This window comes from Falco peregrinus, chromosome 7, assembly GCF_023634155.1.
Source record: "Falco peregrinus isolate bFalPer1 chromosome 7, bFalPer1.pri, whole genome shotgun sequence".
Taxonomy (NCBI): domain Eukaryota; kingdom Metazoa; phylum Chordata; class Aves; order Falconiformes; family Falconidae; genus Falco; species Falco peregrinus.
Genome location: NC_073727.1, coordinates 89,179,140 through 89,203,666, shown reverse-complemented (window position 1 = coordinate 89,203,666; position 24,527 = coordinate 89,179,140). Strand labels below are relative to the sequence as shown.

The 24,527-nt window shown below is 36.5% G+C and overlaps 1 long non-coding RNA gene across 2 annotated transcripts; it reads right to left on the bottom strand.

Moving 5' to 3' along the window:
• Positions 1–8,204: 8,204 nt before the first annotated feature.
• LOC114012015 (uncharacterized) lies at positions 8,205–21,492 on the bottom strand. 2 transcript variants are annotated; one of them, XR_008748232.1, is made up of 3 exons: positions 21,379–21,492; positions 18,143–18,297; positions 8,205–9,696 (listed from the first exon to the last, which is right to left on the bottom strand). It is a non-coding gene; the product is annotated as an uncharacterized LOC114012015 (long non-coding RNA). The 2 variants fall into 2 exon arrangements; XR_003554191.2 differs by lacking the exon at positions 8,205–9,696 and adding an exon at positions 15,763–15,951.
• Between the last annotated feature and the right edge of the window lie 3,035 nt (positions 21,493–24,527).

Sequence of the window (24,527 nt, the reverse complement as noted above, 5' to 3'; positions counted from 1 at the left end):
TTCAAGTTCTTATCAGAAGGGAGACATGTCTGAAAGTTACCTGCAAGTTTTAAGGGCATCACAGAAGACACCTCAGAACTTCATAATCACTTTATTAAACTTGACTTGAGACAGATGTTATCATTTATTTTGTAAGAAGCTGGATGTGGGTTTAGGACTCCAGGCATGAACAAAAAACTTGGTCCTCCATTTTGATTAGAACAGTTTGCATAACAGCATTATTGGACAGTGATGGAATTTTATTTCAAAGTCAATTTGTAGCGAAGACATAATAGCTGCATATTGCTGTAAAGGGAAACAGAATTAGTAGTACAAAAATATAAAATAACTGTTCTTTGAGATCCATTTACTTAAGGAAAACAACATTTTTAGCACAATCAAACACTGTGACAGCTTACCTCAAGAAGTTGTGGAGTGTCTGTTCTTGGAGATAGGCAAAATCCAACTGCACAAGATCTTGGGCAACCTGCACAATTTTGGTTGAGCAGGGGATGTTGGGACTAGATTATCTCCAAAGGCCCTTTCCCACTTCAAACGTTCTTCTAAATCTTATCTTCTAAAGTCTCTTAAGTACTTTTCTCCTTTGGGATTACAACTAAAATGAGTAGGTTAATGATAGAGTTTATTTTTCCCCTTGCTTTAGATATGCAGATTATAGTCCCTGAAACACATGGAAGAGCTTCAGTGGGAAGAATAAATTTTAAAAAAATAATACTGGAAGATCCATTCCGGAGTATGCTGTAGCCAGAGCATTAATATATACTACAGAAGGATCAGAACTGGTTCATGCAAGTCCAGAACTCCAGGCAAGTCAGATGTGGGTACTTGCACACAGGTCTCCCACATTCCATTTAGATATAGGGGATTGGAAATATTGTCTCCTGGTGTGTAATACGGAATCATAGAATCACAGAACAGTTAAAACAGGAAGGGATCTCTTGAAATTATGCAGCCCAACTACGCTGCTCAACCAAAAACCTAGGACCACGTCCCACTGGATTTTGAAAGTCTCCAGGGATGGGGACTCCACAGCGTCTCTGGGAAAACTGTGCTGGTGTTTGACCACCCTCACAGTAAAAAGTGGTTTCTTGTGTTTGGAATTTCCTGAGTTTTATTTTTTGCCCATTTCATCCTGTCCTGTCAATAGGCACTGCTGAGAAGAGTATGGATATCTTCTTCATTTCTTCCTTTCAGCTACTAATACACGCTAAGATCTCCTTGATCCTTCTCCAGAATGAGCAGTTCCAGCATTGTCGGCCTCTCCCATTCAGAAAGGTTCTCCAGTTGGAAGATGCAGGTCATAAAGTGACTGCTGAAAATCCTTTCTGAATCTAGACCAGGTTGGGTGGAATAAGTATTTTAAAAATCCATTTGGATTTAGGCATCAAACTGTCTCAGAACTTGGTGGGCGTGTAGTGGAACAAGATAACTTCGGAATTCCTCAGCAGCCACTGGACAAAAATCTTAGTGCCTTAAATTTGGGATTTAACCACCTTAAAAAAGCCATCCTTTATGTCTTTTTGTAATCACAGCCCAGAAGTAACCACTGTTGTTTGAAAATTGTATTCAGAATCTTTAATCTCTCTGTTAAATATACACAGATCTTCAGTATCATACTGCATTACTAATCCCTCTAAAATAATTATGTATCATTTACCACATTATTTCACACCTCTAAATATGATTAATTTTTTTATGTCATCAGCCATTATTTTACAAAGAGAAAAAAATTACCTTAAAGAAAATTGGTATCAGTAGATATAAGACAATAAATACAAATGCCAGTCCATTTCTGATCAGCATGAAACCCTGATAACAGCATGCAAACTCTAGTATTGATTTCACAAACGTGGCTATTGAAGATGGGACTGGCAGAGCATGTGTCAAAAGTATGTAAATGAATTGATGTTTAATCTACCTATGCCTAAGAAAAACAATCATCTCCTACAGAAGGATTGCTTTTATGTAAGTATTGTTAGCTGATGAAATCCCAGCACTCTAACAAGGATTTATAATTTGATAAAAATTGCTGGTGACTGGATCTGCATTTTCTTCAAACTGCTGCCCTGCTTCTTGCTAAGTGCACTGCTGACATGTTTGATATTGGACTTGAACTTGAAAATTACTATCCCAGTAGATGTTTATTAGATTTAGCTGGCTGAAGTAAACCTAGACACAGTGCCTGCAGTACAATGTAAAAACAGATCTTATTTATGTGTGCCGGGAAATGTTGCACATTTCTTCCTGGAAAAAAGGGAAAATCAGAAATAACAAGAACAAAAACACCCACAGAGCAAGGTATTATCCATGCTATTAGAGGACCGGAAAAAATTGACCTATGTTAGACTAATGTAATGTCATCTCTGAAAACATTACAATACTGTGTAATGCAATTTATTTTTATATAATCAGTTTAATACACATTATTGGGAAAAAGCTTGACAGAAAGCAGCATTTATAAATTCAATACATGCCATGAGCTGTAGCAGAAGAATCTCAGTATGGAGGTCTAATTTTTCATGTGAAAATATTGCATACATTTTAGTAGGAACTCAATGCATATGGTTCATTTGAAATTATTTTAAAGAAAACCTTTGAAGTTAATGGAAGTAGTAATTTTTCATGGAAGAGACTCCCAGAAATATTTAAAATCTGATAATATATGCTCATACCTAGAGAATCAATACTTCTATAATATAAAATATAATACTCTGAAAAATACTGCAAATTTTTTTTTCTTTTTTTTTTTTTTCTCTACAGATGACTGGAATGCTATAATCTTAGCAAGCATGCAACTATTTTTTTGTTTGCTAAGACTTCTGTTCTGTTAGACATGTAATGATGTGCCTATACCTACTAAAGTCAATTGGGAAATACATGTGGTAGTGACCTGCGCTTACTGGCACTGAATGTCTCATTTGACTCACTGAGTGTCTGTAGGAATCTTTCTGCTGAGGTTCTGCATGATTTCTGTCATCCTACCATCTGCTTTTGTTCTGCGGTTCTTTGCTGTCTCTGTTCGGTAACATTGAGCTAGTAGAAGTAGAGCACATCTCAGAAGTATTCAATGTTGAATTCCAAGTGATGTTTGACAGCGTTATATATCATTTAGTGTCAACTGTTGTACAAATATCACAGGATTTGTCTGGATGAAGAAGAAGGCATGATAAATACAAAAAAGGAAAAAGAGGCAAAGAAGCATGAAAAGGCAACAAAAACAGTAAGGAAAAGAAGAATGTGTATCTAAAGTGAACAGAGGCGGTCCTAAATGAATTGTCATGCATATGAAGAAAAGGAGGAGAATGCAGAGCATGGCACAGCAAGCACAAGACTCATACCCAAAAGAAATCAACCCAGGGAAAATAGTTATGTGAAAACAGTTAATGTGTTTCTGGCAGGTAAATGAAAAGAAACAGAACACAATGCTGAACCATACTAACCCTCTAAGCTCACTGTCGTACAAAGACAGCTTTCTGCTTTGTTACCGTCTTCTCTGCCTCCTTTTCTCTTCCTTCCCCTCAAACATGGCTGTAGAAAAAATACTGCTACATGAATGTCAGTGGTTTGCCTTTCAAATGTTTTAATGAGATGACATATGGGAATTCTAAAACCAGTGATACTGGCGATTATCAGCTCACTAATATGGCTGACTGGGTTGGACTATGGGCAAAATTGTCCAAAAAGGAGAAATTCTCCCAAAAGAATTCACATCTCTAAAGTATTTCACTATATTTAATGATTATCCTGAAAACATAGGCTCAGCTTCTCCTTAATTAACAAGAAATCATGACTTTATTGGTATCCCAGTTTCAGTATGAAAACTGCCTGGACACTAGGGACTTTCTCTGTATGCTCAGAAACATTTTAGTGCAGATAATATTGACAATTTGAACCCCACTTTACGCCCAACCTTGACTGAGACCTAGGAAGTACACAATCCCTGCGTAAGTTTCCCATCATGGAACCTGTTCCAGTAATTATTGTCAAAATACAGCTCTTAGAGCAGAACGTATTCAAAAAGCAGGGACAGCAGGCTTTCAACTTCCTGATGCAATATTCCCACACTTGGAAGACTCGTGGAGGAGGATGTTTATCTTCAGATTTCTCCTTTCACTTAGTATTGAAAACCTACCTTTCATAACCTAACAAAAGGTTAAACACCACACTTGGAGGAAGGACTCAGAGTTTTTAATATGAGGTGGAGTTGGAATAAAATTAATTATAAGGGTGTTCAGCAAGCACTGCAGAGAAAAGTGTTTCAAGAAACACCTGTCTGTAGCATTTCAAACAGGTTTTCACACGTGTCCTAGTCTGCTTAAGCTATACCTTACTCAGCTTGCTGACTTCTAGGGTTTCTTTTCTGATATACTTGATTTTGTCCCAGCACCACTGTGGAAGCTTAACACAGGATGCTGCTTCTTGTGTCAGACACCATCCCAGTTATACACTCATTATTAATTTTTAAAGGGATTAAGTTCCTTTCTAATTTATATCTGAATTCCAAACAGAAAAGTAATTTAGATGAAATTTTTGTTCTTTTATGTACTGAAACTCTAAATTTCTGCTGATTGCAAATCTTCAAAACAGAAATCCTTAATAGTATCATTATTGGTCAGTATTGGAAATGTTGACTTTCATGCTTTTAAACAATATTACTTGCATTTTTCACTGTTTTTAATGGAAGAAATATAATTCTACACTTTCGGAAAATAACTTATGTTGTCCTCATTATGCACTTCATTACATTATCTGATGTCCTCTAGGAGGATTTCTTGGTATTTCCTAACCAACCACTAAGGTCTCAAGTGCATGTGAGTTTTTATTTGGCAGAGGTTTCATGCTCTTTCTGAGGCTGAGATTTTTTTGTTGAGTAGTTGTTTTTCTTTTCCTTTATGTGTTTTTAATTTAACTTAGTTATAAAAATTTTATTATGATTGTTCATGACAGAGGAATGAGCACATTTCAGTTTCTTTTTACTCCTTATTGCTTATTCCTATTTTTTTCATATAAAAAACATATAACCCACTATCTGTAGTTTTCAGTAAGCTGCCTTAATTAGATTTAAAGCATGTATTTCAATATGTTATTGACAACAAAGCTTCTACTCCATCACTGTCAATGAGACCAAAAGAATTCAAGAGTAAATCAACAATATGGTAATTCTGCAAAGCTCTGAATATTTTAGTTTGTTGGGAACTTCCCAAGAAAGATTGGAGCACTTTGTATTTCATGCTAAAAATCAGGGCCCTGCAGTTCTGGGATTTTTTCACAGATTTTAGAGAGATCTGACTAGGCCGCAGGCAATCACTATTTACTATGACTACTTCTAGTTAGTAAGGAAAAAAGTTAAAGGGAAAGTGGTTTAGAGCCTTGTTACTATGTATGTAACACTGGCTGGGAAAAAAAAAAAAAAGTGTTGCTCGTTTATCCAAGAGTTTTCTGTTTAAAAAAAAAAAAAAAAGTGATCAAATAATTTCATAATCGAGACGAAAGCCTGAAAAAATATGGTTAAAAGAGAATCAGGGAAACTAAAAACAGCAATAAGTGTCTAACTTCTGGCTACAGAAGACATACATTTTTTGTTTACATATTTTAGGTAAATATTTCACTGAGCCTTAGATATCCTGAAGATATCCCTCTCCTAATAGGTTTAAGAATTCTTGTGCATTTAAAATAAATGCATTTATGTTTTTTAAGAAAGGTAAACCTTTCCAATATATCTTATCATAGTTGTTTTTTTTTTTTTCTTATCACCCACTGTAACTGAACTTTAATCAGCACAGTACCCATGGTAATTAAAACACTAGATTCAGTTTTACATACATTGGTTGATACTACATGTGCCAAATTTTACAAGAAATGTGTTGGGGCAGAGTGATGTCTGAATGGTATTTCCAAGAAAATGCAAGTTTTCTGCTGATGTGTGTTTTTTTCCATCTTACTCAGTTGACAGTCCTGGAAAGACACTAAGAATTAGAGTATTTTGAAACATCAGTTTCATTTTAATTTGAAATAGCTATTCTAATAAATTTTCTCTCAATAATCAAAGTTTCTGATCTCGTGAGTGAAGAGGACAACCAGATTTTTTTAAAAAAAATAATTGGTTTGTTTTCTTTTTAGCACAAAAAAAATTAGGCAGTTTCATAAATCTTCACACTCTCCTGAGTTCACCTGGACTTGCTGGATATGTCTGGTGAATTCCTGTGAGCCACGGTTTTATCCAGACATTCTGGCAGGTATCTGAAACCTTCCTTTCTTGTGGGATGGCTAGGCAGAGAAATCACTATACTCTGTGATTGCTAAACCAGTAGATGTTTGGCTTTGGTTTTGCAGCTCAGAGCAAAATTCGGTTCTGCATTAACCACAGGTTTACTGTCTGGGGAGAACAGTGAATTGGAAAGGCCCAATGAGAGCCACACTCAGCCTCACCTCAGAAATAGTAACAAAAAGCTGTCACCCATTCAGAGGGCTAGAGTTAATTTTCCATGCAAATCCATGCAGAACTGAAATCCTACGCTGCAAAGTCACCACAATGCAATTCCCTTATTCAGTGCAATTTACATGTGCTTTATATTTGGCTGAGTGCTCACCAGTACAGTGTGTTCTGTTTGCTTGCATGGGAACAGGGGAAAGAGTAACGGCTACTGGGTGAGGAGGGAGCTACACCCCAGCCACGGCCTCGTGTCAGCCTTGGCCCTCTGTTTTAACGGAGACACTCTGCTGCTCTTCTCACCTGGTCCTTACACAGACAGCAGCTGTATCTGACCCTACAGTTGATGTCAGCTTTCCTTATTCTACTGTAAAGTATCTTGAAATAAAGGAAAGTGGTTTTTGCCTAGTTGATCCACACGCATAGAAATAATTATATCGGAAAATCTCTTAAAAATACAGTTTTACAGAAGGTGCTTGAGTTCATTCTGAATGAAATGATTCAGCATGTCTTTCCAGCTGTTCATCCTGTGAAAACATGGATAAATCTTATTCCATAAAATATGGCCTTTTTTCTTCATTTTCTCTCCTGTTTACAAAAATTTCAAGTGAGCATGCAACACTTAGATAACAAACAAGGAATACTCCTTTGTATTATAACATATCTTGAAGTATCCTAAACTCACAATCAAATGAGTATTTATTTTTGTGAAAAAGTACCCTTTCTATCACATTTCTAAAACCAACAGTGAACGAGGGTCAGAAGGATAATAGTAGCAATAATAATAACATTGTATATGCTGTTAAAATTCACATTTTCACAGGACAAATCTGCTATCATAAGCACAGCCTCATAAGATCTAGAAAGGGCATAAGGTTTAAAAGATTTTTATTTGGACCCAAAGGCTCAAAAGTGAGTTACATCATGAATTTGTGCCTGCCCTTCTCAGTGCACGTGGCTGAATCGGGAGTCCAGGGCGGCTGTGAACGGGCTAAATCACCCCGTTTTCTGCCGTTGGTCTCAGAAGCAGAACATCTGTTACGCTGCCTCACAGGATGGTCACAGTGCTCCGATCTGGCCAGCAGGGTGTTTCTGCTGCAGGTTTGCACTGTGTCTGGCAATCTGTGACTTGTGCTTAATGCAGGCTTTAATATAAACACTGAGTCTTTAACAAGACTATAAACTTCTCAAATAACAACCAAAAAACCCCACCACAACCTTTTATAGTTTGCTAAAATTGCATATTTTGAAGGAAAGCATAGGTATAGATTTATGTCTCCCTGACTTCTGTTTTTTAGAATATGGTATCTCAGAATATTTTATACATGGATTGAAGTACCATGAACAAAAAAAAAAATTAAATAAAATGCACCAAAATAAAATCCTTACAAAAACAAACAAAACAAAAAAAGCCAAAACACACCCCCCGTCCAAAAAAAAAAAAAAACAAACCAAAAAAAACCCAACCCAACACCAAAAAAACCCCACTTTAGGAGCTATAAGAAACAAAATTCTTTTCATGTAAGATGCTCATATGTTTTACTGCAAAGTTTGGTGATCCACAAATGACAGGCAAATGGCTTAGTGCCATATAGAAATTATTCTACTGTACCTTCAAGGAAGAAAATAAAACCTTTTGTTTGCTACTAATAATGAGAAATAAAAAATATGTAGAAATAAGAGAATTTGTCTATAACCTTTCATATAGTTTAATTTATGACAAAAGAATCAAATGCTTTTATTTTCCAAGATTAATCTGCACAGTGAATCTTAATAAAGCAAAAACTTCATGTATTGAAAACAATATATAAATTTTTTCTAGTTTGAAAATAAACCAGTTAATTCTTTGCTGTAAACAATATATTTTCCCTGAATATAGCAGAATTACAAAAAATTTGTGATCATTGTTCTGCGATGCACACTTGTAAGGAGAATAATCCACTGTTGGCCTGATTATCTTCAGGGCATCAATGAAACTGAAATAGGACTATCTGAAGAAAGAAAAATTACACTACAATCAAATGGTTTGAACTTTGACAATGTATCATCATTTGCAACCAGTACCCCTAAGATTAATTTTGGAGGACATCCCTCTGACTACCGAGTTAATAGGAAACTAAAATGAATATTTGCTTGAAGTTAATTGCTTGCCTCGTGTATTGCATAATGCAGTAAAGTGCACTACAGGCGTGTTCGTATTTGGCCTTAAAACTGTGTAACAAAAGTTTTCAATTATTTTATCCTCATCCACAAAAGCAATTTCAGAACTATGAGAAATATTTCATTTTATCAGTGTTGAAATGCTGAGGCATATCTCCAAAGGGGTTATCATCCCACACATTGAAATTATTCTGTTTTCTATATAAAGTTAGTTTTGTACACTAGGAAATTGTCATTTTGAAAGTCTTTAAGTATGGTGAAAGTCTCTCCACTGCCAAGTTCACCAGATTTAAAAAATAATAATCCTTTGAATAATCAAATTTTGACATATTATAGATGTCTTCTTATTAATGGATCAGTTCAGAGTAAGTTGCAAATTAATGTCATATGTACATGAACTGATTTTTTAAAAATATTGGAATACAGGAAAACTGAAAAATACCTTTTAAAACAATAAATGGAAGTATATGATAATGTAATGATACGTGCAAGGAGAACAATAATAATAAAGTGAGCAAAAAATATACAATATGCTAACATACTTTTTTCTCAAGGCAGAAAGCAAAGCCATTTTCCCTGTGTTTTGTACAACATGCAATGAAAGGTGATAAAGCCTAGACCTATTTATTTCAGAGAGGCTTTGCAGCTTTCTGAGCTTTCAGTTTCACATATACAATACTTTCTAAATACTATTCTTCTGCAACTTATTCATTTTTAAGATTAAATTTAAAAATTAAACTTAAAGGAGAATATTGAAAGAAATCGGTGTTAGCAAGGAAATTTGTAATTTAGCTTAAATTAAAATTTGTGTGGATCAAAATAAATTTTACTTCATCATGAAACAAGAATAAAAAATGATCAACTAATTGCTTTAGAAACCTTAATAGAAAACAAGTAATGTCATTGTAAAGCACAAAGATAAGGCATGACATGAGCTTCAGTAAGCAGGACTATTTTATCAGGTATCAAAAATAAACACAAAGACCCCTCTTATAGTTTCAATGATAGCTTAACAAATATCATCAGAACTTTGCACTTAAAATTCACAGTGAATTTCCAGGGAAAAGTGCCATAATTCCAGTCACTATAGACAGATACTGCTGGCTCTGAAAAAAAATAAATATATATATATATTTGTTTCATTTTTCAGGAAATCATTTGACTCTTGAATGCTTTTTCCTACACACAAATTCATTCTAAGCTTTAGACAACCTCAAGTAAAATGTTAAAATTAATGACAACCACAACAACTGTGATAAATTGGAGATTTACTAGGGAGATTAAAAGGGCTTTTTACCATCCTTTTAACAATATCCAACGCAGCAGGCACTCCCAAAGGAGGTAATATATCCAGGGTCACACAATTTCCTTCCACCTCTCCGTTTATTCTGGGCTTAGTTCTGTATTGGGTATGGTCCTAAACCCACATAAAAGTTGACCTGTATCGAGTAATTTTAGACAGAATCTTATGTAGAGAAAGCTTAACCACGTTCTTTACCCAAACAATTGTGTGGGGAGCAGGGGAAGGGGGGATTTCTCTAACATTAAATGTTAGATGAAAAATGCATTAAATGTGTGTGTGTGTGCGTGCGTGTGTGTGTGTGCACGTGTGTTATTGATAAAGTATTTGGTGAGGTTCAGAAATCATTAAAATGATTCTGTGTGGGACACATATGGAAAATGCTGCAGCAGAGTAGGTATTTCATGAGTTCCAGCTGACCTCCATGTTAGGCAAAGACCAACACTTCTAGTATCGGAGATGTTGAAAGAGAAACACCTCCACTGCATAAAGGATCTCACATAAGGTTGAGAAGAAGGCGATTTGATTAAAAATACCAAAAAGCAGATAGTTCAATACAAAGACTGACCAGTACTACGCATATGCCACAGTGAGAGTGGAATAAATGTGAAAAGATGGACTGCTTGCAATACCTTAAACGGTGCTAACCATGGGCAAGGTCTCCATTGAGAACTTTGTGCTCTCGTTGAGCTCAGGAGCAAAACTTTTTTCCAATGGTGCTTTTAATCATGACAGTAAATTAGCTTCTTTTCTTGAGTGAATTTGATGACTTACAGGTAATGACGAAGCCCTATACCGTATCTATAAGATACTTTGAACTTCAAACCCTTAGACATCTTCCGGACACACAAGAAAGATGCATACAACTATGAAGGAACAATGAGAGCATAAATATGACAATCACACATTTTTTCATATATATGTAATGTGCATATTTGTGAGTATATAATATATATGTGTCTGTAAACACATATCTTGTGTGTGTGTATATATATATATATACACACACATTCTTTTTCAAGCACACATACAAAACCTTTCGTACTCTTTCTCACCTTCCCTTCCTTTAGCTTTGCTTAGATGGTTAAGTATTTTTATTGCATATTACTTTATATTTTCAATTTACTACTTCTCCATATATTCCCATCCTTCATTTTCAAATGTAAATTCAGTGACTTTTTAAAAAAGTGCACTATGTCTTGTAACTGCCTGCGATTCTTAAACTGCTTGGTTAACTGAGAACCATCTTTCCTTTTCTATTATCATAATGGCTTCTGAAGGTTTATTAGAACTTTAAGAACTTGTGTTATCTATTTTCCATATTATCAAAGTAAAAACATTAGTTTTTCTTTCTTTGGAGAAAGCAACACAATGAGAAAGTGACAATGAGATTCTCTGATAAAACCCCACTGAATGTACGAGGCATCCTGTGTATATGTTGTGTATCAGGGATATGATGAGGTAAAATCTTCTTAGACTATTTACAAATGTAATTGGATTGTTAAAGAAAAACGGAGCTAAGCTCTAATAAAAAAAAAAAAAAAAAGTGTGCAAAGCTTCTCTTTCACAACGTGTTTTTAACTATATTTTAGTATCATCTACAGGTTTAATATGTTTTTTAACATATTCAGAAACTAGACTTAATCTTATAATCCATTTATTTTTCAGGTGGTACAAGTGGTATTAATCAGAATAGAGGATCACCTCTGACTGGTTAATCCTAATTAAAGCTGAGCAAGAGATTTCTTTGTGAAGTTTTCTGATGAATTCAGTACTAGGCTGAACTTTCCTGATGTGTGTTATTCCCACTGCATGGACAAAGATGGTTACAGTGTCACCGAGGTTTTGGACCAGTTTGAATGGCACTTATGCAATGGACTGAGCTAAACTGGGAACAGCACAGCAGGACGATGTAGAGTTTCCAGGGGAATATAGTTAGCAGAAAACATTATCATTAGCCTCTACTTGACAGGGTAAACTAAAATTCCTGTCCTACCCCCTGCCTTTCACTACTTATATGGACATGTTAAACAACTGAGATGTTTTAATCTTCTTGCATGACAAAGATAAATCCAAAAACCTCAGAAGTAGAAAAAAGCTAGGTTGAATTTGCAGTTCTGGCTGGTATTACTCCTGAGACGGACAGAAGCCCAAAGGGCGGTTTAAATGTAAACTAGTTTATGGCTTCTTTACTGACCTAGAGCAGGACAGAGAAGCTGAAAGGAATGGCACAACTCAACCAATGACAGTGACATGCCTAGTGCATTTATCTTTGTCCTGTCCATGGTAGAGGGTAGGCTCCACCATAGGAGGTGGAGACACATCATGGTAGATTTATCTGCCATGTTGCTGCTTCCTGCTAACTGTTGTCCAGATACCACCAACCTACAGTGATAAATTCCTACCTCATTGCATTGCTCGGGTGGGGCTCACAGACCACCACTGCAATATTCGAGGAAATCAGTGCTGAAAGCGCTCTCAGCCCAGTCTCAGTAATCTACTAGCAAGACTACTCTGTAATCAACCAGCAAAACAAGCAAATGAACAAAATCCCCAATAAATAAACAAACCAAAAATCGAAGAATGGGTATCTGAACTTTAGGGTTTTTTAAAAGGGAAGTTTCTGCAGGGTTTAAAACTGTAAATTACGGGTGATCCTTTAGATTTATGTTCACAGCCCAGTAAAATGAGACGTTTAAATATTTTCCTCTACTGGCCAATAAATGTTAGGAATAAAATGTGAATTCTGTTCAGCACTAGTTACCTTTTTTCTGAGAAATGGTTCATTATCCTCACTAGGAATATTGTGCAATTATCCAAATATCATAAAAATTTAATCTGATAGTCATAAATGTCTTAGCTCAAAAAAGAGGGCTGATCTGAAAAATACTGCTCCTTTTGCATTGGAAAAAAACAGGTAGTTATAACTCGACAAGATAGAGTTGTGTCTCAAAACAGGTTTTTAGAGCATTCTTTTCAGTAAAACATGTCTGTTTCTGTTGAAACCTCAAAATGTCAAGTGTCACTTGTTTTTAAGCATTTTTAAAATAAAACAATAAATAATTAATGCTGAAAATGAAAATAGAATTGTTTCTTTAATTTAACTTTGTTGTGTACAGGTTTCCAAAATAAGTTTTCCACTTGGTGAAATTCTTAACTGCTTTTACAGGAGAAAGTCTTTTCCCTTTAAGTATGTGGCAAAGGCTGCAGGAAACCTAGCTTCTTATTGAGTCTAGCTCCTCACCGAGCACAAATGAACTTAGACCATTTGATATGAGAATAAAGGTAATGGAGACTTCCAAATTTGGAAGATCTATTTAGATATTTATGGCTGGCTGAAATTCATAGGAATTAGACGAATACGTATCCTTCAGCACTTGATACATTAGTCAGTAAGTTAGAGCATGCTGTGGCCGTTACAGTGATCTGGTCAACAACTCAGGTGTTCATAGGGTAGGGCTGCAAGTGGCCATTGAATGAGAAGCTGCTATTTCCAACTACTTTATCTGATTTTCATGTAGTCCCTTTTCCCAGTTTCAGCTAAATCTGTAACAGCTACAGCAATAATTACTTATACACAGCTTTACCAGTGGAGTGGGAGGAAGAGGACTGAGTCCTTTGTGATGGATTGGAGAGCACTAAGCAGTCTCTTCTCCATAAGCATAATGACTAGTTAGGGTCTTTTGAGCTGAACTGAAATCACTAATTTATATGCTTGCTTTCGGTGTCTTTATCCTTCTGTGGTGGGTTGACCCTGGCTGGATGCCACATGCCCACCATGGCTGCTCTATCACTCCCTGCCCTCAGCTGGACAGGGGAGAGGAAATACAACAAAAGGTTCATGGGTCAAGATAAGGACAGGGAGATCACTCACCAGTTACCATCATGGGCAAAGCAGACTTGACTTGGGGAAATCAGTTTGATTTATTGCTAATCAAATCAGAATAGGAGAATGAGAAATAAAACCAAATTTTGAAGACACCTTCACCCTACCCCTCTCTTTTTCCCCAGCTCAACTTCAATCCCAAATTCTCTACCTCCTCCTCCTCTCCAGCAGTGCAGGGGAATGGGGAATGAGAGTTTTGATCAGTTTATTACATGTTGTCTCTGCTGCCCGTTCCTCCTCAGGGGGAGGGCTCCTTACACTCTTCCTCTGCTGCAGTGCGGGTCCCTCCTACGGGACACAATCCTCCATGAGCTTCTCCAATGTGAGTCCCTCCCACGGGCTACAGCTCTTCAGGAACTGCTCCAGTGTGGGTCCCTTCCACGGGGTGCAGTCCTTCAGGAGCAGACTGCTCCAACGTGGGTCCCCACAGGGCCACAAGCCCTGCCAGCAAACCCGCTCCAGCATGGGGTCCTCCCTTCATGGGGCCACAGGTCCTGCCAGGACCTGCACCAGTGTGGGCTTCCCACTGAGTCACAGCCTCCTTCGGGCATCCACTGCTCTCCTGTAGGTTTCTCCATTGGCTGCAGGTGAAGATCTGCTCCACTATTAAGCTTCTCGCAGAAGCCACTCCTGTGGCCTCCCCCCCCTCCCCCACCCCCACCTAAAACCTTGCCACACAAATCCAATACACCTTCTAACTTTAAAGAAAAAGATTAATATATTTGTTCAATGGCAGAGTATTAGGTCCAAACCTTTTGCAACACATACTTATGCTAAATGTCAAGACTTATTTTTAGTTCAGCTTTGTAAGCATTAAAAGAAAACAACTGCAGCAGGTGCCAGTTAAGAAGTAGAATCTGAATCAAATAAAAATAAATTATTTAAAACTCTTAATACATTCCTTCATCCAGGAAATATATATCCAAACAAATTATATGGCTATTTCAATCAGAAATAAATACAGGGGTGGGTGTGTGGGTGTGTGTGAGAAAAGAGACAGTTCTGCAGTATTTATTTTCTTTTGTAAGTGTTTGACTTGTAACAAATAGGGGGTAAATCCCCCAACCTGAACTTTTCTGTGAATAACTTCTATTTACATTTCTGTTAATTCCCTTCTTCATTCAACCAGAAAAGAATAACATAATCTCCTGCTAAGTTTATTGTGGAAAATCACATAGCATCAAAAAAACCAATAATAATTTAAGTCAAAGATTTTTTGAAGGTGGGATTGGACCCCTGTGTTTCCCTTAGCTAAACATCTGAGAATGAAAAAGACAACTGTCAAGATGTCTCCTGGCTTGTGTTACAAGAAACTAAATCCATTTACTCACTAGTGTGATGTCCTGCTAGCAGGAAGCAAGCATGCACTAATTAAATGCTTCAATTCTTTATTTAAATGCTTACACTGCATCTCCAAAGAGAACAGTGTCCAGTGCCAATTGTTCTTGAGGAAATTACTTGGATTTTTAAGCTTTGGTTGTAACAGAAGTGTATGGGTTGTTAGCAAATTAGTAGTTATGGTTACAGTAAGTGGAAAACAGAAGCAATTATGGCTACAAATTACTTCAAAAGTATGAAAAACAAGATGAGCTACTATGTTACTAATAGCAACTGGACTAAACTAAAGCTGTCAACAACAAAACCAAGACTAACAAGCAAATGATTTAGTACCAAAGGAGGAAGTTTTACAGGAAGATGTAATATTTCCGGGTGCCAGTTGAAGCTCATATTCTGTGAACACCAGCTGGGTTTGTACTCCATGAGAATTGCTTGCCATGATTTGTGGTTTACTATTTCTAATCCTTAAGTTTTAATTGCATTAATAATTGTGACATGGAAGATTACTTCTGTTTCACACCAGCATGCCTAAGTGAGGTCAGTAAGCTTTAAGAACATTGTAAATGAAGAAAAAGCATGGCACTTTTTTTTTGAGGAAAAAGCTTCTTTCTTTTTTTTTTTTTCTTCTCCCCCTCCCCATGAATGTATTGAGTTTTAAAAATAATGTATTTGCAGAATTTACTTTGATCACATGTTAACTTGTTATGCTTACATTTTCTAAATAGCTATTTGGTTTACTTTACTTTTTTTCTCTGGTACCAAGAGATTCATAAAGCTTGAGATAGGTTCCTTCAGTCAGAGAAAATGATAGACTTCTCTAATGAGGGGTGTCTGACGCTGGGGATAAAGAAGAGAAGAATGTACCAATCATGCAGCAGAAAGCGTATCAACTGAAAATATTTACTGTTCCTATTAAAAATGAATTAACAAAAACAGGTGGTCTTTTAATTGAAGCCTTTATCACTCTTTGCTCAATTTCATTTAAATGCAAATTTTAAATCCTTTCTCTAAGCCAGTAGAAAGTTGAAACTGAACATGAACACTGGTTTACTAATGATGCAATTATGTGGCAAACCGTGAGGCTTAATATGAGATACAACATATACTGGAAATATTAAGACAGCCAGTGAGGGTCCTCTTCTTTGAGTATATACATTTGTAAGTTGTCATATTCATCCTTAATACAGTACACTTTACTTGGTTTTGGTAAGATAGTTATTTCAATTTAACCCTAAGTATAGTGCCTTGTATTTATTTTGGGCTGTATATCTTCCTTGTCCCATGGTGGGGTGGTGGTGGTGGTACTTTATACCCAGAAGATCCAAATCTTGTCATAACTGTAAAAATGAAGCTCATCTATACACAGGTCTGACATTCCAGACTCTGCTGAATTTCTAGGTAGGACACAGTAAGTCAAGGGCCTAGACTGGAAAACTGAAATCTTCAGCTGTTTGCTAAGTGATGGAGATTTATATGCAGGGTACCTCTTCTGAGTCATCTGATGGAAGTAATTTGTGCGTCATTCTGGAAGCTTCCAGCTTTCAGTTCTCCTCTCCCTCTCCCTCTCCCTCTCCTCTTCTTTCTCTTTCTCTCAAAGACCACTTGGTAGTTGGTATTTTTTATCTGCTTGCCAAAAACATTTTGTTGCCACATCCTAGCACATGTTTACCTTAAGCTGCCTTGACCTATGGAATGGATTTCATAACTGGTTTAGATTTTGTCTTTAAAATATTTTTAGTCTATACCAGGGTGAAATACATATTGCCAAAAGGGCTGCCACAAAGCAGCTGAGAGGATGGTGGCCTTATCCTGGCTGCTCCACATGGGTCAGGTGAAACATCTGGGATAAAGAGTGGACCTGCTCTTCCACCGAATATAATTTGAATAGATTATTTAGAATTTAAATAATAAAAAACAAACCAACCCCACACCAAAACCTAAATGACAACAAAAACCCAAAAGCACTCTCTGATGTCATGGAGATCTCTAAAAATATTGACTGGCTTCTTGGAGCTCATAGCACTACACAGAGGCTGCATGATGTGCTCAGTGCTTATTTGTGCCCCTTCCCTTTTTTTTTTTTTTTTTTTGTGTCATGTTAATTATATTAAATATATATAAATAAAAAAACACCAACAAAAGCAAAACAAAACAAAACCAAAAAAAACCCCAGCAAACAAACCAAAAATGCCACATTTAAATGGAGATACCAATACAAAAGAGACAAAACAAAAGTCACAGCTAGAGAAATAAAAGGATTTGTAACTTAGAGAAAAAGAAACAGTAAGAGATATATTTTTTTTTTCTCTCTCTCTGTAAGATTTATCCCTCCTAGGATATTAGAGAATATTTCTTCTGAGTTTGCCACTTCTGTACTGCACTTTCATAGTAAAAGAAATAAGAACAAACATTTTAGGAAGGGGTCATATAGACCTTCAGTGATTCAGTTATCATGGCTTTAGTGTGGCTGTTTCAGACTACGAACAGGTATATTTTTCATTTGTCAGGAAAAGAACCAGTAGCAGGCCCTATGAAAACTCTCAGAACTGTATAAAAAGCAAATTTTACAGCTTCCAGGTTCCAAAGTTCAGGTCAGAGGTGTGGTTGCATGCAATTTATTTTGCATATGAAAGAAATAGTCTTGTGACTTTCCATATTAATGGTCCTCTTTCATTATAATATTAAATACACTGGGAAGGTTGATACGTCGCACAGGATAATGTAAGTTGACATATACAAAGGAAACATAAGAAAGCTTAGCTCCTGATACTGCTATTTTGCTTCTGGGTATCTCTGAAATGCTGAATATATTTTTCATTTCATCTTAGCTTAATGCAGGCATCAGCTGTTTGCAGAGGGAAAAGCAGACTTAAAAAATATCCAGGCATCATTCAGCCAAACATTTGACTCCAAGAGTTTTCCAGTAATTGGTAAACTATTGAGATTCCTCTGACACCTGCACAAACTATTGCTTGATGCATACTGCTAACGGCTGTCTCCATAGAAGCCCCTTTAATTTATTACTAACCTGTTTTTTCCTTAACAAAGTCAAGGGCATGGTATTTGGGTTTTCACTCCCTGCTTTCCCTGGTAGCAGGAGGGGTCCTTTCCAGGCTGGAGGGACGGACTGGGGAACGGGGAATCTGCAACAGCTGATTCAGCTGCTTCTTCCTGAATAAGAAGCTAATCCAATTGACACACAGTAAAGTAAACACATAGTGACATATTTGTAGACAAACTGTCATGCCTTTGATTATCCCCCCCCAAAAAAAAAAATTCTGAATTGCAAGCATGGAATTTGAAAAGTCTGCCTGCTTTTCAAACCTCAGAAGCTGGTCCATTACTGCGAGACCCCACCATTAGGGGGGAAAGTTAATTTCAGTGTCATGCAGTACATTTCCTTGCATCTCCTGGTAAGTCTCTCTTGCACACTACACTGAAGAAATATGCAAATGTTCTTTTCACGCTATAGATGTTTAGCATGGCCTGTGTTTTATAAATTGTAAATGTCTGTTTTCTTTTCGTTTTCTGTTACATACTTGAATGATGCTTTGCAAAGCAAGTTGACTTTGCCCTGTCTTACAATGGCTTTTTTTGATGCAAATAGAACATATTTGAAAATATTTATTTTAGTTTGGCATGTACAAAATAGTTTGGATTTTGAAAAGCAGAATTGGTTTAATATTGTTCTCAGTGACCACTGAACTCATGCAGTGCAATGAAATCAGGACTGCGCCTGCCTTGCAAGGAGCCTCACAACGGCAGTGTCACTATTGCAGGGGCTGGGTATCCACCCCTTTGAACCTTTTACAGCAAAGAAAAAATAGACTGTTTAAACAGAGTGATGTACTTATCTGTCAAACTGTATCACATATCCTTCTAGGGTGAACTCTTTCTTTCTGAACAGAAGCAAAGAAGCGTGTTATCCTGCCCTGCCATTACATACTTGTAAAGGACAAAGAACGAGGTCTCCTTTAAGTGCATTTACTAAAGATTCCTCTAGACTGAAAATCCTTTTAACTACTGTGCTGTTAAGAATAGGGCCAAGCAAACACTTGATGCCTTCAAGTTCATTAGCCCAGCTACAGGATTTGGTGCGAGGATGAATTTCCCTCAGCACTGCATAAATAAAATTTCCAGAGCTGTTCACATTGCATGTGAATCCTCCTTAGGTGAGTTCCTTTTCCCCTGTTTTCTTGGGTTTAGGTGAGAGTCTTTGTGGAGGGTTTTGGGGTTTTTGAGCTCATGATTTTAGAGTCAGATCATTAAACATATTTAGTGACCGCAATAATTCCTGCTTAATCTTCAGCTACCTCTAAAGTACTTGATAGTATTTAGAGGAAGGAATTTTTAGATAGTAGCTAAGCAAGGCCCTGTTTGAGCTAATTATGATTGATGAGCAGAGGATGGCCTGGGAGTTACCTGTTAAAAGTGGCCAGAGATGAGTAAGCATCTCTGAAATTATACATGATCTCCTTCTCCTAGGTTCTTGAACTATGGAACGTTAAACTGAAGTTAAGCTTCTATTCAAAGTTCCATGTCAAGGCAAGGCATGCCTTTTACTCCTTTTTCTTCTAGAAAAGACAAAAGCACAAAATCAACAAAAATCTGAAGAGAAAGGGAATAGTTAGCAGCTTGGTAAGTTACTTACCAGTGCTGTAAGAAACATAAATCACCTATGTGGTGTTGAATGCAGAGAAACGATATAAGTTAATTTTCCATATCCTTCAAGAACATCCCTATTACCAGACTGCCTTGAGTAAGCTAAAGGAGGAATTTTTTGATCCCGAGTATTTTATATTTGACTGTTCTCACCGTGGTCTGTTGGCTTACTTTGGTACAAATCTGCCTCTAAATCTTTTGGAGCTACTCATCATACATAAGTAAGTTTTACTTACTGGAGGAGAGAGAAATATGCTGCATTTCCTGGTAACCACTCAGAAAATATACACATCCAAGTCTGTCCTGCTATGTAATCTCTCAGGGTTTGGTGCTTTTTTGTTTGTGTGGTTTTTTCTTTATTCTGGGCATGCTCTGAAGATAAAGGATCACACTTTTTTAATAAGAAAGCTTTTTTTTCTGGCAGAGTTTGAAACTGTCAGGAATCGTAACTTGAACAAGAGCTTAAAGAAACTAATTAACTCCTGACAGGATCCAGCTTCAGCACCTTGTGTGTGCAGGGACTTACAGAGTTAAGCAGCAAAGAATGGGTTTTGAGGATGGCACTTGTGGCTAAATGGGAACTGAAAACGAGGATAAAGATAGAGGCTTTTCCAGAATGTTTTAAGAAGCAGAGTGAAAAGTTTGAAGTACTTTTGGGAAAAAAAAAATTGCACAGAATTTAAGTTAAATATGAATATATCTACTTTTGAACTTGTAAGCATTCCCTGCTAGATGTTACCAGTTCAAGTTCCGTTCAATGAAGCCGTTGTACAGCAGCAGCAGAACCTGTGTGGCAACTCCATGTTACAGCACTCCTCATTTATTTATTTATTTTTCTTACAAATTAACATGCTCTTGTACTGTATCAGAGTACTTAATGAGTTCAGTTGCCTGGAAAACTTACCTTTGAAAAGAGTATTGAAGACTGAAGCAAACTGTATCTATGATATTAGTTACTAAGAACATTCTTGTGCTTCAGAATTCTTTTTTTTTTTAAGCATGCTAATGTTTACTGTTCCTTTGAAAAGGAGTTTTGCTTAGCTAAGCAATGTACTGTGACACTAAGTCTCTAACATAGCTTTCCATCTTGTCATCTTTCATTTCATCCCTTGTTAATTAGCTCAGTCATCAAGAATGCTAACATTTTCTTCATGATTAATTTTGAAAACTATATTGCATCTCATTTGTTTTACTCTTTCCTTGATTCTTTGCAGCATTTATAGCAGACAGTACTTCAAAGTGCAATGTAAAAGATCTTGGAGCAGCAGCTAGTAAATTAAACATTTAAAAAGCTATCATTGTTGTACCTTTATAAAGTTTTTAGTTTCTTTAGAGCATTTTTACATTTTATTAAATGGGGTAGTATAACACGCCTCTTTAATTTTTTGCTTTAGATTAGCTTTAATAAAAGCTACAAAGAGAAACAGCAATGAAGTTTCTTGCAGATAGCCTGGAATAAGTTGTCTTTCTGGTTCCAGCCAGAACACAAAATGGCAGGAGTGTTTTGCAGTCAGCAGGCTTGTAGCAATGCAAAAGCTCAAAAAAAAGAGTACACTGAAAGCAAAACCACATTTACATAAAGTCTGCTATTCATACAGCTACCTTAGACAGTGGCTGGCTCCATGAAATACTTCCTAGTATCCAGTCTGACTTCACCTTTGCCTTGCCTTACATAGGCTTGTTTCCACCTGCAGAAAGAATATCGCTACAGCAGTTTTTCCCCACTCTGCTTTCACTTTACACAAAAGGAGGTGACTGTAAAAAAAAAAAAAAAAAAAAAAAAGGAAGTGGCTGTAAAGGAGCAAGTAATCAACTTGCATACACACACGTGTGTGCGCTTGCGCACACGCACATACGCAGAAAAACTGCCAAGACCCCGTCTGGATGCCACAGTCCCGCAAAAGGAACATGATGACAGCTCAGTACCAGGCTGCCCCCACGCAGGGGTCTCAGACAGGACATACAGTCTACATCCAGTTACAAGTGAATTTTGGAGAGCAATAAACAGAGACAGAGCATAGCTAGGACTCTGCTGTTAACACCTCTTGCAAAAGTGGGGCTGCACAGGAACATTAAAGGCAGGAGATGACCTTCATTTTTCACCATAGCGGTGTCATTACCAGAAATGTGTTCCCACAGACATAATCACTAGCAGCCTGGGAATCCTTCTTAGGGTGAGATCGGCAGCTGAAATGCTGTAGTTGCAGATTTTTTTCTCTAAATATCATTGTTTCTGTCTTGCTGATAGGGAACATGAAGGTCTTGCTGAAGGTCATGGAGAGTCTGGGACAGAGGAAGAACAGCAAGTACTACCGAGTCTCTTCAGCCTAGTCCCAGATACTTACACTTATCAGACGTATGTACGTTGTGAAGCATAACATGCTAATATCTATAATTATATAAAAAAATCCTATTTCATTTGACCTTATTTTTAATTAATTTTTATTTATATTTTTTATTAATAATAATTATTTTCTTCTGGTGGTATTTGAATGCCAGTATTTATGTTATTTCAGTTTTTCTTTACATATTTAACACTAGTAGAAAATAATTTTTATGGCTCTGATTTTGTCACCTTTAGAATGTCTTTCCATTGTAACACAATAAAGAAATACTATGTTTGACCATACAGATTACTTACAAAATTTTTAACTAAATATTTCATTCAGATTTTATTCTGTCTGTCTTTATTTCTTACTGTTTGGGGTAATGCATGAAACAGAGGGGATGTACAGAAGTGGTAGTTAGAATTGTCTTGGTTTCTCCTGAAAAAAAAACCACACCAAAACCAAACCAAAAAAACCCCCAAACCAACACAGCTTAAATTACTGAAATTCTGAGAAGGGCAAAAGGAAGTGTAAATGACAGTTGTCTTCAACCCTCCCTACCCCCCCCTCCCCTGCCCCCCCCGCCCCCAAAATCCCTGCTGTTATTTTTCTATTTTGTTTTAAAAGCAACAATTAACACTTATTTCTGCTTTGCTTTATTTCTGGTTTTGTATTTTATAAATAAAATAATTTATAAAATTCTTATTTTAATTTGGTTTATTATTATTTCTTTAATACATTTACTCTTTGTGAAATTTATTGCCTTGGAAACCCTGGAGGCAAGAAAGAACACTTCCAAAACTGCCAAAGAATCCTCAGAGCACAGCTAAAAGTTAGTGGATCTTTTTTTACTTAGGAAACTTTGATCATTAGAAAATAAGTAAATAAACAAATAGCACCCTCACAGCCTTCTGAGAATGGTGTTTTCAAGTATTAACTCACCAAGTACTTAATTTTATGAAGTTCTGGGAGATCATTTATGAAAGATTGTATTAGCTGACAAATAATTTACAAGTGGTCTATGCCCAAGCACCAAATCTACCCACAGATAAAATGTAAAACTTAGGCTTGGAATGTAAGAAAAAAGGAAAAATAAAAATAAAATCTGATAGCAAATATGGGAGAGAAAGGAAAAGAGAGAGAGGGGACAAAAAAGAGAGAAAGGAGGTGGGAGGAGAACACTGTATAAGAAAATAGATGATCAAATTTCCAGAAGATACTTTACAAAAGTAAAGCTGAAGGGAAGAAATTATTATGCTACACAAAGGTTCTAGTGATTTAAATTGTGAACTTTCTAAAAGTTTAGTGAAAAAGACCTTTTGAGAGTCTCTCATCTATTACAACATCGTTTTGCAAAGCATTTCTTGCTGACTACAAAATGAAAGAATGTGAAGGTCTGATATTTAATAGCCTGGAGCAGCTACAATCCACAGAGCCACAAAGGTATAAGGCTGACACTGTACAGAAACGTGTTTCTAATGAACATTCTTGATATGTTCCAGGAAAACAACTGAATATTTATCCAGACCATCAGTTATTTTTATGTCAGACAACAAGAGCCTAACGCTACAGTCCTTGATCAAGAATGGAATAAAATGACTAAATTTCAAAGTCAAGATTATCTTTCATTATCCATCACACACTATATGACTAACATACCATTTCAGTAAGAAGCGTCTTAGGATTTTTGCTTAATATAACCTTGTTTTCCTTGCTCGTGACAGCCAGCAAACAGGGCAGAACACACAAGTTCCATACTAGCCTGGCCCATCCCCTGTGTGAGAGCATAACTGACACCTAAGAGAAACCTAAGAATTGTGTCTATTTGAACTTCAAGGAAGTTTATAGCCAAAATCACTGGAAATTTTTTTGCAGTGTAATTATTTCTTCCTTCCTCCTCATTTTTTCCTGAAAGATTATTTTCTAAACAGGTTTTACATCTGCTGTCTTCAGTGTTTTTATTCTTTCAGTGCTCTCTTTTCCATAGTTAGGAAATTATCCTAAAAGGATAAGATCCAAATGATGTGAAGTCAGACTAACAGAAGGCACTAGCAGTTTCCACAAATATCTGGAAAGTAAACTCTGTCAGCATATATCAGGTTGTAAATTTACACACATACACATACTCAAACACCATTCTCATGTACATAACATTAAATAAACATTGGTGGAAGATGGCAGAAAGGAAAACAGTACTAGAAAAATTAACTGTAGAGTCACTCCTGCTAACTAGCTATAGCTTTGTAAATTTGTGGAATGCAGAAAAAAAAATAAATCAGTCAAGATGTAGCTCCAGAAACTGCAAATAATTTCCAAAGCAAATAATATGTACAATAGTACCATGCAGTAAATTGGGAGCAGCTGCTGATACTGACATTACAGATGGTAACAAAGTGTATAATTTATGTTTTCTGTAACAGTAAG